At 45.0% G+C, this 12,638-nt stretch overlaps 1 long non-coding RNA gene across 3 annotated transcripts; it reads left to right on the top strand.

Moving 5' to 3' along the window:
- Positions 1 to 7,217: 7,217 nt before the first annotated feature.
- Positions 7,218 to 12,638, top strand: LOC119239994 (uncharacterized). 3 transcript variants are annotated; one of them, XR_005124059.2, is made up of 5 exons: positions 7,218 to 7,514; positions 7,915 to 7,962; positions 8,749 to 8,826; positions 10,011 to 10,118; positions 11,413 to 12,638. It is a non-coding gene; the product is annotated as an uncharacterized LOC119239994 (long non-coding RNA). The 3 variants fall into 3 exon arrangements; XR_005124058.2 differs by having other exon boundaries at positions 8,749 to 8,970; XR_008551104.1 differs by lacking the exon at positions 8,749 to 8,826 and having other exon boundaries at positions 7,220 to 7,514.

Raw genomic sequence — 12,638 nt, 5'->3', positions numbered from 1 at the left:
TGCTTTATCCTCAGTGTCCAAAACAGTGTCTTGCACACAGTAGGTGCTCAATAAATGCTGTGGAACGATTGAATGACTGCAATGACCAACCTTCCAATAAACTGATTATTACTGAAAATTACTGATGGGAAACCATTACCCAATCAAATTACTGGGCATCCCACCCGTGAGGTTGGAATTATTCTTATGCCCATTTTGTAGATGAGAAAACTGAGTCCAGGGGGTGCCTCACTTGCCCAAGCTCATGCAGCAAACAAGTAGCAGAGCTGGGATTTGAATCACTTGTGTCTCTTCTTCATCATTTCACTTGTTATAATTTGAATTACTCAAGTAGATTTGTTGACAAGCGCCAGACTACAGTTTATCATCTGACATGCATCTCTTCATGGTTTGCTGGGTTCTATCTACCTGTCACTCTGTTCTTGGTTCTAGTTAGCGAGTCACCAGGAAACAGACCTGCAGCCAGGTCAGGGTGTTGAAATTCAAGAGGGTAGGTCACAGCTGCAGGGAAGCTAGATAGGCATACAGTATACTCACCAGTATATTGTGCACACTATACTGTATACAGGATCATCACCAGTCTCTGAAATCTCCGGGACCCTATCTCCAACTCCTAAGGGATATATTTGTCACTTTTGCAAAAACTGCAAAGCAATTGAAATCAATCTAGTTGCTAGATCCACGGCACTTCATCTATAAGGAGGATGACGAACATGTGAAGTGAAAGTCCCAAAACTGCCCTTGAGCAGTGGTACCCAGCAGCTGGTGGTGTTCATTTCGGAGTTGCCTCCTTGCACATCTCTAGGGGGCACTACTCCCATATAAAAATGTAAATGGTGCCTGCTGGAGCTTCCCAGCGCCACAGTCCCCACCTTTAGGGATACATGGCCATTTCTTCCCTGTGTCAGGCCAGCACCCCTTCCTCTCAGGGAGTGTGGGTGGGTGTCTTAGTCCACAGACTGCTACAACAAAATGCCATAGACTCAGTGGTTCACAAACAACAGAAATTTATTTCTCACAGTCCGGAGGCCAAGATGATGGTACCAACGTGGTCAGGTGCTGCTGAGGACCCACTTCTGAATTCCTGACTGCTTAGTTCTTGCTAAGTCCTCAGGTGGTGGAAGGGGCAAGGGAACTCCGGGACCCCTTTGACAAGAATACCAATGCCACACGAACCCATGTCTTACTAAGTTCTAGGGGGACACAGACATGCAGACCATGGGGTCAGCATTATTTTCCTCTTACTGATGACAAGACATATAGCTGAAAGAACCTCCCCTAAGAAATGCAGGTTGCTAATTCAAAGAAGCCAGTCTGCAGAGGCTACACACTGTATGCTTCCAACCACGTGACAGTCTGGTAAAGGTACCTTACAATTGTAAGGGGAGGGGGAGTGGGGGAGCTGCTGAAGCCAAAGATTGTTATAGGGGCACAGGTGAGGATGAATAACTCCAGACAAAACACAAAGCATCAGTGGAGGTGGGGACTTTGATAGGAAAAATAAGGGACTGCAGAAACAACCCCCAGGATTCAGCGTTTTCCAGGATTCAGCAATTGCAGGGTCAGCCATTCCTGCCCCCACCACACCTATCTTCCAGAAGGCTGTTGCAAGCCTCCTGAGGACATGGGGAGGCTTCCAGAGGAGAAAAGTAGGCTTTGCAGGTAGAAAAGCAACTGAAACTGTTCCCAGCTTTGCTGTTGTTTAGCCTGGAAGGGAAGGTGAAGACCTGGAGCTGGCGCCTCCCTGAGCTGTGTGAGTGTGGGCCCTTTGTTGGGTTGTTCAGCTGCTACAGCTGTTGCAGCTGTTGTTTCCAGTGTCGCTTCTCTGGAGCTGTGCTGGGGCATCTTGGCAGCCCTGGCGAGCCTCTCCTATTGTGTCTTCTGCTGTCTTCATGAGTTGGATCACAGTCTCTTGTGTGGCTGCCACATGCTCCAGGCACACAGTGACAGGAAGATGGCCCTTCTGTTTGGAACAGGGGTTTCAGGTCTTCAATGGCGGGAAGAAGCCATTTTGGGAGTGTGGCCTTTGTTCAAGATAATCCAGATCTTCAGTGGCAGAAAGATGCCACCTTGGCCCTTCTATTCAGAATAGGGTTTCCAGGTCTTCAGCAGCAGGAAGATACCACTTTGGGAACATGGCCTTTGGTTGGGACGGGAGTTCCACACATTCAGTGGTGGGAAGACACAGTCTTAAATGCCTTTTATTTAGGACTGCAAAACACTGGACACTGCTTTGGATGAAAAAACAGGCCATTTGTGGCCTCAGTGACTCTTTTTTCCCCCTTGTTTGTTAAATAAATCCCATTATTGTTGTTCTCTGAAGCTAAGTGGTCTTGCAATTGTGTGCAGGAGTGAAGAACTCAGTGACCAGTAAACTATTTGGGCACTGTCCGTGGCCAGTTTTAGTACCTGTTATTGCCCCATATCACAATGACAGAGACAGTGAAACCATCAGTGGTTGTCATGAATTGGGGGTGTGGGTGGGCAGAGTAAGTGGAGCACAGAGAACTGGGACAGTGAGGGTAGCAGTGGTTTATCTGTTGTGACAAATTGACCTCCACAATGCAAGATATTAACAGAGGAACCTGTGAGTTGGGGAGAGAGGTGAGAACTCTGTATTTATATATATATAGAAATATATATAAATATATATACGCAAACACATATATATATTACATCATTGTTCATTTTTGTGCAATGAATGATTTCTCCTCTCAGGTGTATTCCCTATAAAATTCCCACCACCAAATCACCTGTGAACCATCACCATAGTCCCTTGTGCTCTTCTCTCCGTTGTTTAGATTCCTCTACCTCCCCCTCCCTTGCAGAATGTCTCTGATTTATAGTTGCCTGCTAATTTTGTTTCATTTTTATTTTATTATTATTTTTAAATTTATGCATATAAGAACTGGAGTGTAGGGTAGAAGTGCTGAGGGTGAGAGGATTCACCAGAGAGTGGGGAGCAGAACAGGTGGATCTACTGAAATACACTGCTGAGGGGAGCAGCAGGTGAGACAGGAGAGGACTGCTATGCCATGTGGGTTAGCTTCCAGCTGGGAAATCGAACTCATACTGCAGTCAGTGGCTGGAGATAGCATGAGAGCACTGAGACTTTAACCCCTGTACCACCAAGGAGGTCCCATTTTTATTTATTATTATTGTAAAATTTTTCCTGATCCCTTATTTGTTTCCCCTATATTCCTCAACTCTGTATTTTCTATTCAACTTTTCTGTAAACTTCAAACTTAAAAGAAAAAGCTCTAGGCAGCTCTCCGCCCACCTGTGTCAATGCAGGTGTTTCTTTTTTCTTTCTCCTTTTCCTAATAAGCCTGTGCTTTCAAAATGTAAAACACAAAAAACAAGCTGGTTGTGGCACCTACTTTTTGCTCTTTTGGCATGTTTCAATTGAATTCATTGCTTAAATCTTTTTAGAATGTGAAAACATAACACAAATTCAGAACTCCCTGAAATTTATATGCCTGACATAACGAACCACAACAGGATATCACAAGCATAATGTGTGATTATATGAGAATTATATAGTACTGTAGGTGCAACTTTATAACTTGCTGGGAAGGCAGTGTGATATATATTCTGTGGAAATCCTGTCTCTGCTGTTTACTCACTGTTGGAACCAGGGTGGCTGTGAAATGAACGAGAAAATATTCTCACTTTACAGACAAGGAAACAGACAGGAAGGTTAAAACACCTGTCTGACCTCAGAGTCAGAAAGTGTGGGAGGCAGAATTTGACCAGGCCTTCAGTCTTGACCCCTGTGAATGTTTTAGCACATGCGTCCAGCCCTTCCCCAAACATGAGTACAGCCTCCGTCACCTGAAGGTCTGGAATATACCACAACCTTGAAGGTTCCCTGGTGCGGGAAAACAGTCAGACACATTTCTAGGAGAACATGGCAGTTTCTGAAGCAGGGCTATATGGGAACTATCCAGCCATACAAGGACAGTGCCCAATAGAAGACAGGTCACTGTCCATGGGTTCTTCACCCATGCACACAATTGGGAATGTCTTCAGATTCAGGGAACAAAAATAATGGGGTTTATTTAATAAATGGGACAAAGAGTTACTAAGCTCACAAGTGGCCAACTCTCGTCTTAGATAGAGCCCAGTGATCAGAAGTCCCAAACAAGAGGCTACTCCTCCAAAATGGCGCCATTGGACCAACAAGGGCCTGAAGCAAGTGGCAGCCAGAAGCACCCATGGGCAGGATCACTGAGATGATGCCACGGCAGCCCACAGCCACAGTCTGCAAGTCCGGATGAACAGCACCAGATGCTGAAACAGATAACAGCAAAGGCAGCACCCACAATCTGATAAACAGCTTTCTGAGACACCAGGCCCAGGGCCTTCACTCTTCCCAGGCAATTATAGCGACAAGGTCAGAGGCAGGCCCAGCCTCCCAATCCCTGCAAAACTCTTTGGCTTCTTTATCTTCAGATGTCAGCTCCTAAGACTTGTTCCTTTTCTTTCTGAGGTCAGTTACAGAGTGCTAGGAGTCTAGGCTGTGGATTGGCATCCCAGGATATAACCGGGGATCACTCCTGCACTTCCTTATGTCTACTTTTAAGTCCCCAATCCCAGATATCTCCTGATTGTGATATAGGGCAGCAAGGGGCACTGGCCAAAGGACACTGCCCAAGTAATTTACCAGTCACCGTCTGAGTTCTTCACCTGTGTGCACAATTGCAAGACTACTCAGGTTCAGAGAACAATAATAATGGGATTTATTTAACAAACCAGGGAAAAACAAAGAATTACTGAGGCCAAATATGGCCGTTTACCTCACCCAAAGCAGTGTCCAGTGTTTTAAAATCCTAAACATAAATGCTCCCAAGATGGCGTCTTCCCGCTACTGTGGACCTGGAGCATGCAGCAGTGAGACTATAGGTCAGGTTCCAGCTCCAGAAAACACAACAGGAGATGTTAATGTAACGGGTGGCTGAAGCCAAAGACTGTTACAGGTGGTGCCCCTTGGAGGGGGGTGCTGATGAAGATACACAGCCCCAGGGAAAATGGAAACAAAGTATTGCATTTGGGTTGGAGACGCTGATAAGAAATATAAGAGACTGAAGAAGCAGCTCCCAGCATTCAGTGTTTAGGATTGTGTTTTCAGATCTTAAGTGATTCTGGAATCAGCAATTTCTGCCCCACCATGTTGATCTTCCAGAAGACTGATGCAGGTCTCTGAAGGACGTGGAGAGGCCTCCAGCGTCCAACCTCAGAGAGGAAAAGTTCAAAGACTTTGCAAGTAGCTGAGGCACTGAAACTGTTCCCAGTTTTACTGCTGTTATGCTATCTATCCTCACCAAAACCCCCCTCCAGGGGGCGCCACCTATAACAGTCTTTGGCTTCAACCACTGATTACTATTGGATCAACTCAGGCTGGAGCCTGAGGGAGGGGCTGCCCACAGGCAGCAACTTTTGGAGGGGGGCGGTAAAAACCACCATGTTTTTCTAATGGTTCTGCTGCTTAAGCAGTGATGAGAAAAATTCCAGGTTTTGCCCTGCAGTCCACACTGTAGGGCCCTGGTGTCATTTCCACAATTGTGCCTGAGAATCATTCCAAGTTTTGAAAAGGTAGCAAAGATACCTGGGTGTAGAGTACTGACTTAAAGAAAACCAACAAAATCACCAGTGGGCTTCCAAGTGATTTTTTGCTCCTATGTGATCTTTTCTGAAAATGTTCACAAAACAGCTTATCATGAGCACTTATTTCTTTAGCATTCAGGAGTATGTTCAGAACATGGGGGGATGTTATGACCTAAAATCAGCTGGAGGGGGACCCACACTGAATGCCCAACTGTCTTCAGCCAGGACCCCGTCACCTGGGAGGATTTCCCTTGTCATCACTGCTGATGCTCCTTACTGAGCCTGTGGGGGCAGGGGTGTACTAGATACCACAACCTTGTCTTGGAAAAGAGTGAGAGAGAACTTTCAGAAACAATAACTAGCTATGACCCAAAATTTAGCCAGGACCTCAGGGCTCACGAAAACAATCCCCCTCCCCCCCCAGCATAGGAATTTCCATTGCCAGGTGCATTCACATTGTTTTCTGTGGTTATCTCCTAAAAGATCGGAGAGAGTTGGTGTGCGTGTTTCTTGAGCCCTAACTCCATGCCAGGTACTTAACAAGCATCCTCAGATTTTCCCTCCTATCCTTGTTATACCCATTCCACAGATGAGAAACCAGAGTCCTGGTGGGAGCATCCACACAGCTGAGATTTGAAGGGCAGACTCTTGAGTCCAAAGTCAGAGTTTTTTCTGATGGGTAGCACTGCCCCTAACTACTCCATTTTTCATCCAACAAGTATGCATTGTATTGCATTGTATGCAATGTATGCCAACTGCTGTGTCACCAGGACAGGTGAGGTCTCTGCCATGCCCAATTAGGATGTAGATTTAGGGATGTAGATTTGGAAACAATGACAATATTCGAACACTTTTTTCTGGGAACATGAGATGACAGGGCTCTCGCTACCTGATGAAGTGATCTGACCTGTTTTAGGTGGAGTCCATTCTGACCCCCTAAGTCCTTGGGCTGGGAAGTGCTTAGGCCTCCATGAGGCACTGAATCCAGAGTGTTCCAGAGGCCCCGCCTTACATTGGCATGATCATTCTGTAACAGGGTGGTCCCCAAGGAAAGGGGAGGTTCCAGGTTCCCTGCCCCAACCAGGGGCAAGGAGGAGGAGAAGTTGGAGAGGAGACTGAGGGTAGGTAGGAAGAAGGATGGAGAGCCAGAAGTGTTGGAGGCGGCCACCCTGCATAGTGAGCAAAGAGCCTTGACCCAAGTCTCTAAGGCATGTGAAAACACATGCGTCTCGGAGGAAAACCTCTGAGTGACAGGACTTGGTGTTGAGAGCCTGGAAAGTGACCTGCGTGGAGTCAGGCTTCTACATCTCCACAGTCTGAGAATAACAAAATGGAGAGATCCTGCGCAGTGAGCAGAAGGGCCTTGACCTGAGTCCCTAAGGCATGTGAAAACACATGTGTCTCGGAGGAAAACCTCTGGGTGACAGGACTTGGTGTTGAGAGCCTGGAAGTGAACTGCGTACATCTCCACAGTTTTACAACAACAAAATAATGAGCGAACTTTCCAGGCTCTGGCTAGGGGGCGATAAGATTATGTGTGTGAGAACTAACCACCTGGTACCCTACTGTCTGAAGTAAATAGATAATAGTAGGAAAATAGACTAATCATTCATACATGTTATCATTATGTGGTATGCTTTGATGTTACACCTGCTACAATTAAAATAGTATATAATGAGCACTAAGACAATAAAGATTTGCTGCATGCTGGACATGACAGTCCCCCAAGTCTGATTTCCCTCACCGTCGCGTTTCAGGTTCGGACTCACTAGAAGTCCACACAGAAGGAGACCTGGAGGAGGCAGACGGAGCAGAGAGACATGTGAAGAAGCTGTGCTTGCTTCTTGGCCTTGGACCTGTACCCGGAACTTGGGGGACATGGAAGGAGACACTTGAAACAGATGCGGGTGAGAGACCAGTGAGGTTTATCTTTATTTTGATTTTACTCTTTTCCTTCCAGACTTATCTGGCTGTTTCTGCCCCTTTTCTAGGGCTCCCCACCAGAATTTTCCTTAGACTTGTGGCAAACCTTTGGGCCTCAACAGCCCTGCTTTGGGCCAACCCTTTTTGGCCCACAAGGGAATGGGTAACTTTGGGTGCTTGATTTGGATACTATTTTATCTATTCTTTCCTTTCTCTTTTCTTTATTGCACACTAATTGTATCAAAGCTCCTTTCCATTGAAGGTCTGATGCATTAGAGTATGTTTTGTCTTGATGCAGCAGGTGGCAGAACCTATTTAGAACAGGCAAATTTGGGGGTCCTGGAGTGCCCCTCACCCTGGCCTGTAACAAATCCTGTATTGCAGGAATGCTTGCAATGTGGAACATGGAGAGGACCCAGATTTTTTAAAATAGTAAGTACCCATGTTAATATGATAGAAAAATTTGGAGGAGTATGTGGGATTAAAATAGATCATTTCTTTCTAGGGTCTATCAATTTTGCAATGTTTGGCTGTTTTAACATTAATCATGGGTTACTTTTTATACACTCTTTTTGTATAACATATATCTTTTTGTATAACATATAACTGTGGCAACATATATATACATAACAAAATTTATCATTTTAACACCCCCTTTTCTTAGTTCTCACATTTTTATTGCCAGTCCCAGTGCTGGGGACTCCTCCCTGCCTATGAAGGGGCTCACAGTTTCTTCTGTCATTCTAGGCTGGGGTCTGGAGGCCTGAGGGTGGCTGGGCATATGGGTCATGCCCTCATCATGTCCAAAGGATGCTGGGTCTTTGTAGAGTGTGACCTGGTTGATTATGATGACGTACTGAGCATAGGGGCTGAGAGATGGCCCAGGCATTCTTGAGGAAATTCTCATAGTTATCTTGGTCTCTGTAACAGCCTGTTTTGACTGTTTTTAAGTGTACAACTCACTGGTACATAAGTACATTCACAATCATCATACAGTCATCACCACTATCTATTTCTGAAATGTTTCATCTCCCCAAGCAGAAATTCTGCACCCATTAAGCCATAATTCCCCTTTCCTGTCTTCTCTCATCCTCACTAACATTTACTCTACCATCAGTCACTATGAGCTCACTTATTCTAGATATTTCATGTCAGTGGAATCAAAGCATGAGCTACTTTTGTAATATAAAATAGCCATCACGTTGTTTTTCTTTCCAGTAACAGAAGCTAGACATCAGCGCCCCTTGTCACATCTGCCTACATGAAACCCATCAGAAGTGTGCTCCAGTGATGCATGTAGGTCTCAGCGTTAGGAGACCGGCAGGCAGAGGGCTGACAAAGGAGGCCAGGTCCAGGAAGAGGAGATGATGATGCAGGAGACCACGTGTTATGTTCTTCCAGCCATATGAATGTCTAGAATCGTGGATGAGTCTTGCTTAGGTGTCAGGGGCACAGGGACAGTGGGTAGAGATGGGACAACTGAAGGGTGCAGAGTTTGTTTCTTTTTTGAGGTGATGAAGATGTTTTGCAATTGACTGTGATGAAGGTTGCCCAAATCTGTGAATATACTTTATATATATATACATATATATTTATACATATATATAAATATATATATGCTAAAAACCATTTTATATGGGGCATTGTAGGTAGGTGAATTATGTCTCAATAAAGATACAATTATATATACATGTATATATTTTTTAAAGGACCAGTTTTTGTTTTTGAGTTAACTGCAGGACGACAGCCACTCCCATGCATGGGGCTGTATGTGAGGGCCCCAAGCTCATCCCTGAAGTAAGAGCAAACCTGAAAGTCTCAGAGGGAGGAGTTACCCAAAGGAGCACAGCACATACAGCTCAGCCGGAAGACTGAGGTCAGGTCGGCCCAGCCCCGAGCTAGAAACCATTTCCTTTGTGGGCGCCAAGCAATAGGCTATAACCTGCCTTTGTGGTTTAAAGCCACAAAGGAGGTTGCTGTTGTGGGATCTCCCCTCCCACATCGGAAGTTTTTCCTCATTACTGTATAGGGTGAGTGCAAGTGTGGTGGCTTCTGTCTCCTGAGGTCTGATGCTACCCACCTCTTCATCACTCACACTGGCCTGGACTCCTAGTCCTCTGGCTCCCAATACCCAAGGCACCGCTGTACCCCAGGGATGGTTTCATCTTCATTTTACTTCATTTTCATTTAATTTTCTCTTTTAAGATCAGTCACCCCATTAGTGGGCGAGGGAGCTAGGATATTTATCTACAACCCCCTGCCAGCCATTGGCCGAGGCTTGCCCCCAGAGGTGTTAATTATCCAAGTACCAGCAAGACTCAGTCTTCCTCACTCTCGTTCATCCCTCGGTTGTCAGAGTCATCTCCAGGGAGCCTTCCTTGATTTCTCCACCCTTTTAAAAACACTCGTCAAATACTCATCTCTTCCTTTAAGGCGCCACATTTACTGATTAACATCTGTTTTTCCCTTGTGACTGACAGCTCCCTGAGGACTGGGACCACTCCTGTCTACCTTTGAGTCCTCACCGTGACCATGCCCACAAGCTGACATTCCAGCTCAAGTCCGAAAAGGCGTCCACATAGTGAAGGGTAACCTGCTATACTCTGTCTCGTGATTCAGTATTAATCTCATCTAAAAAGTACCTTCACAGCAACATCCAGACTGGTGTTTGACCAAATACCATGAGGACCATGACCCAGCCAAGCAGACTCATAAAATGAACCACCACACTTAGGAAATTTATCCTCTGTGCCTCAGTTTCCTCATCCATCCAACTGGATGTTGACATGGGTATTTACTTCAGAGGGTGATTGTAAGGATTAAATGACATCATCTGGGGCCTCCCTGGTGGTGCAATGGGTTAAGTACAGCACCGTGAAGCTGTCCACAGCCTCTGCAGCATGAGTTCAATGCCCGGCCGGCCAGGGAGCTACCCACATGGTGCAGCAGACCTCTCCTGGGTTGCCTACTGCTCTCCTCGGCAGTGTATTTCAGTCAGTCTGCCTGTTCTGTTCCCCGCTCTGTCTCTGGTGAATCCTCTCACCCCTGGCACCTCTGGCCTGTTCCCCAGGTCTTGTATGCATAAATAAATAAATTTTTAAAAAACAACAACAACAAAATGACATCACCTGGGTCAGATTTGGAATGGTGTCCTGCGAGGTATATGGCAAAATTTATTCATGCAGAGGAATGCTAAAAAATTTATTCCCCAGAGGAGACTGAGGAAGGAAGGAAGCAGGATGGGGAGCCAGAAGGAGACCTGGAGGAGGCACATGGAGCAGAGAGGCAGTGAAGAAACTGCTCTTGCCTTTTGGTGGTGGGCTGGTTGAAACAGATGTGGTCTTAGGTTTGGAGAATGACAACTGGAAACTGATTTCTGCCATCAACATGCCACATTTTTTTTGACTTTGACATTTTTTTCTGAGCCTATGGAGTAAAACTTCAGTTACATAAGATATTCCACATGGCATAACTAAAAAAACTGTCTTTGTCTATATGTTATATGTCTGTATGTCCTTGTGTCTGTCTTGGGGGGGGGAAAGGTCTCAACAGATTCCTATTGATGGAACTGTTCAGAGTAAAAATTTCCTACAAAGGACTGACTAAACCTGGAAATACACCTGATTTTCACTAAGTCTTCTTTGACATAATACTGTTTTTTTTTTTTTTTTTTTTTTTTTTTTTTTTTTTTTGCATTTTGTACTGAATCCGCAGTTTTCTTATTTTGGTGACTAGGATCTGCAGCAATGTCGCCTTTTTTTTTCCAGCAGAGCTAACTTGTGTTCACATTTTCTCTCCTCTTAATACCAACACAGCATAAAAACAGTGGTAGTAATTTTTTTACTACTTATCTCAGAGTCTGTTTTTGCATATCTTCCACAGGGATTTTGCCTGCTTAAAAAAAAAAAATTAGAAATGAGTGTCACTGTGTGGCTGTGAGTGGAATCCTCCAGGCAACTGAAACAGCTGAACCAAGAAGAGGAGAACCTGCTGCTCTGTCCGTAGGCTACAGAGACCCCTAAGGGAGGTGAGGAAGCTGCCTCCATGGGCAGGACTGGACAACCCAGCAAATGAAAAAGGTTTGGTACCCTCAAAAGAGGAAGCTCAGGTGGAGTCTGAGGAGACCAACTTTGTTCCTGAAGCCTACATGGACCGGATGTCAAGAGTTCGCTCTGATCCTATATGGAGTATTCCAATAAAGCAGCTAAAATTGCTGTTTAGTTATTCTGCCTGTGATTTTATGCAAAAATAGGTAATATGGTTTAAAAAGTAGATTTAGTTTGCAAACTTTGCTATGCTGTTGAAACAATTTGGGATTAAGGTGAGAGAACTTGTTTTTTTTACATAAGTTCAACCAATTTTAAGATTTTTTTTTCCTATGATTCTGATATATTTGCTGTCTTGTTTTAGCTAATGCCTACAGATGTGGGTTTTTTTTTTTTGGGCTTGGATAATGGACTATTTTCCAGTAATAGAAAAGTGTCATACTGGATATTCATGGACAATGCTGCTCATTGTTGCTTCTCTTACATACATTGTAACCCTGAAAAAAGACTGTCTCCTAAGACTACACCGTAGATATGGTGGAATAAAAATTAAAAGGGGGGATTTAACAGGGTGGTCCCCAGGAAAGGGGGAGGTTCTAGGTTTCCTGCCCCACCCAAAAGGAGGGTGATGCTGAGCAGGGAGAGAAGCTGCAGAGGAGACTGAGGAAGGAAGCAAGCATAATGGAGAGCCAGGAGACCTGGAGGAGGCACATGGAGCAGAGAGACAAACTGCGCTTGCCTTTTGGTGGTGGACTGGTTGAAACAGATGTGGGTGAGACTCATGGGGAGGTGACAATGGTGGTTTTTGTCTTGATTTTGATTTTGCTCTTTTCCTCCCAGACTTTTCAGGTTGTTTCTGATCCTTTTCTGTGGGTCCCCATTGGAAGCTGCTTTAGACTTGTGGCAGGCTTTGGGACCTTGCTCTGGGCCAATCCCATTTGGGTGGACTTTTACCCATGAGGGGATGGGTAACTTTGCGTGCTTGATTTAGAAACTATATTCTTTGCCTTTCCTGTATTATTTACTAATTGTATTAAAGTTCCTTTTCATTAAAAAATTTAT

The sequence above is a fragment of the Talpa occidentalis genome, unplaced genomic scaffold (assembly GCF_014898055.3).
Source record: "Talpa occidentalis isolate TD23 unplaced genomic scaffold, MPIMG_talOcc4v2.1 talOcc4.12, whole genome shotgun sequence".
NCBI lineage: Eukaryota > Metazoa > Chordata > Mammalia > Eulipotyphla > Talpidae > Talpa > Talpa occidentalis.
Note: the sequence above shows the minus strand (reverse complement) of the source record. Positions and strands in the feature narration are given on the sequence as shown.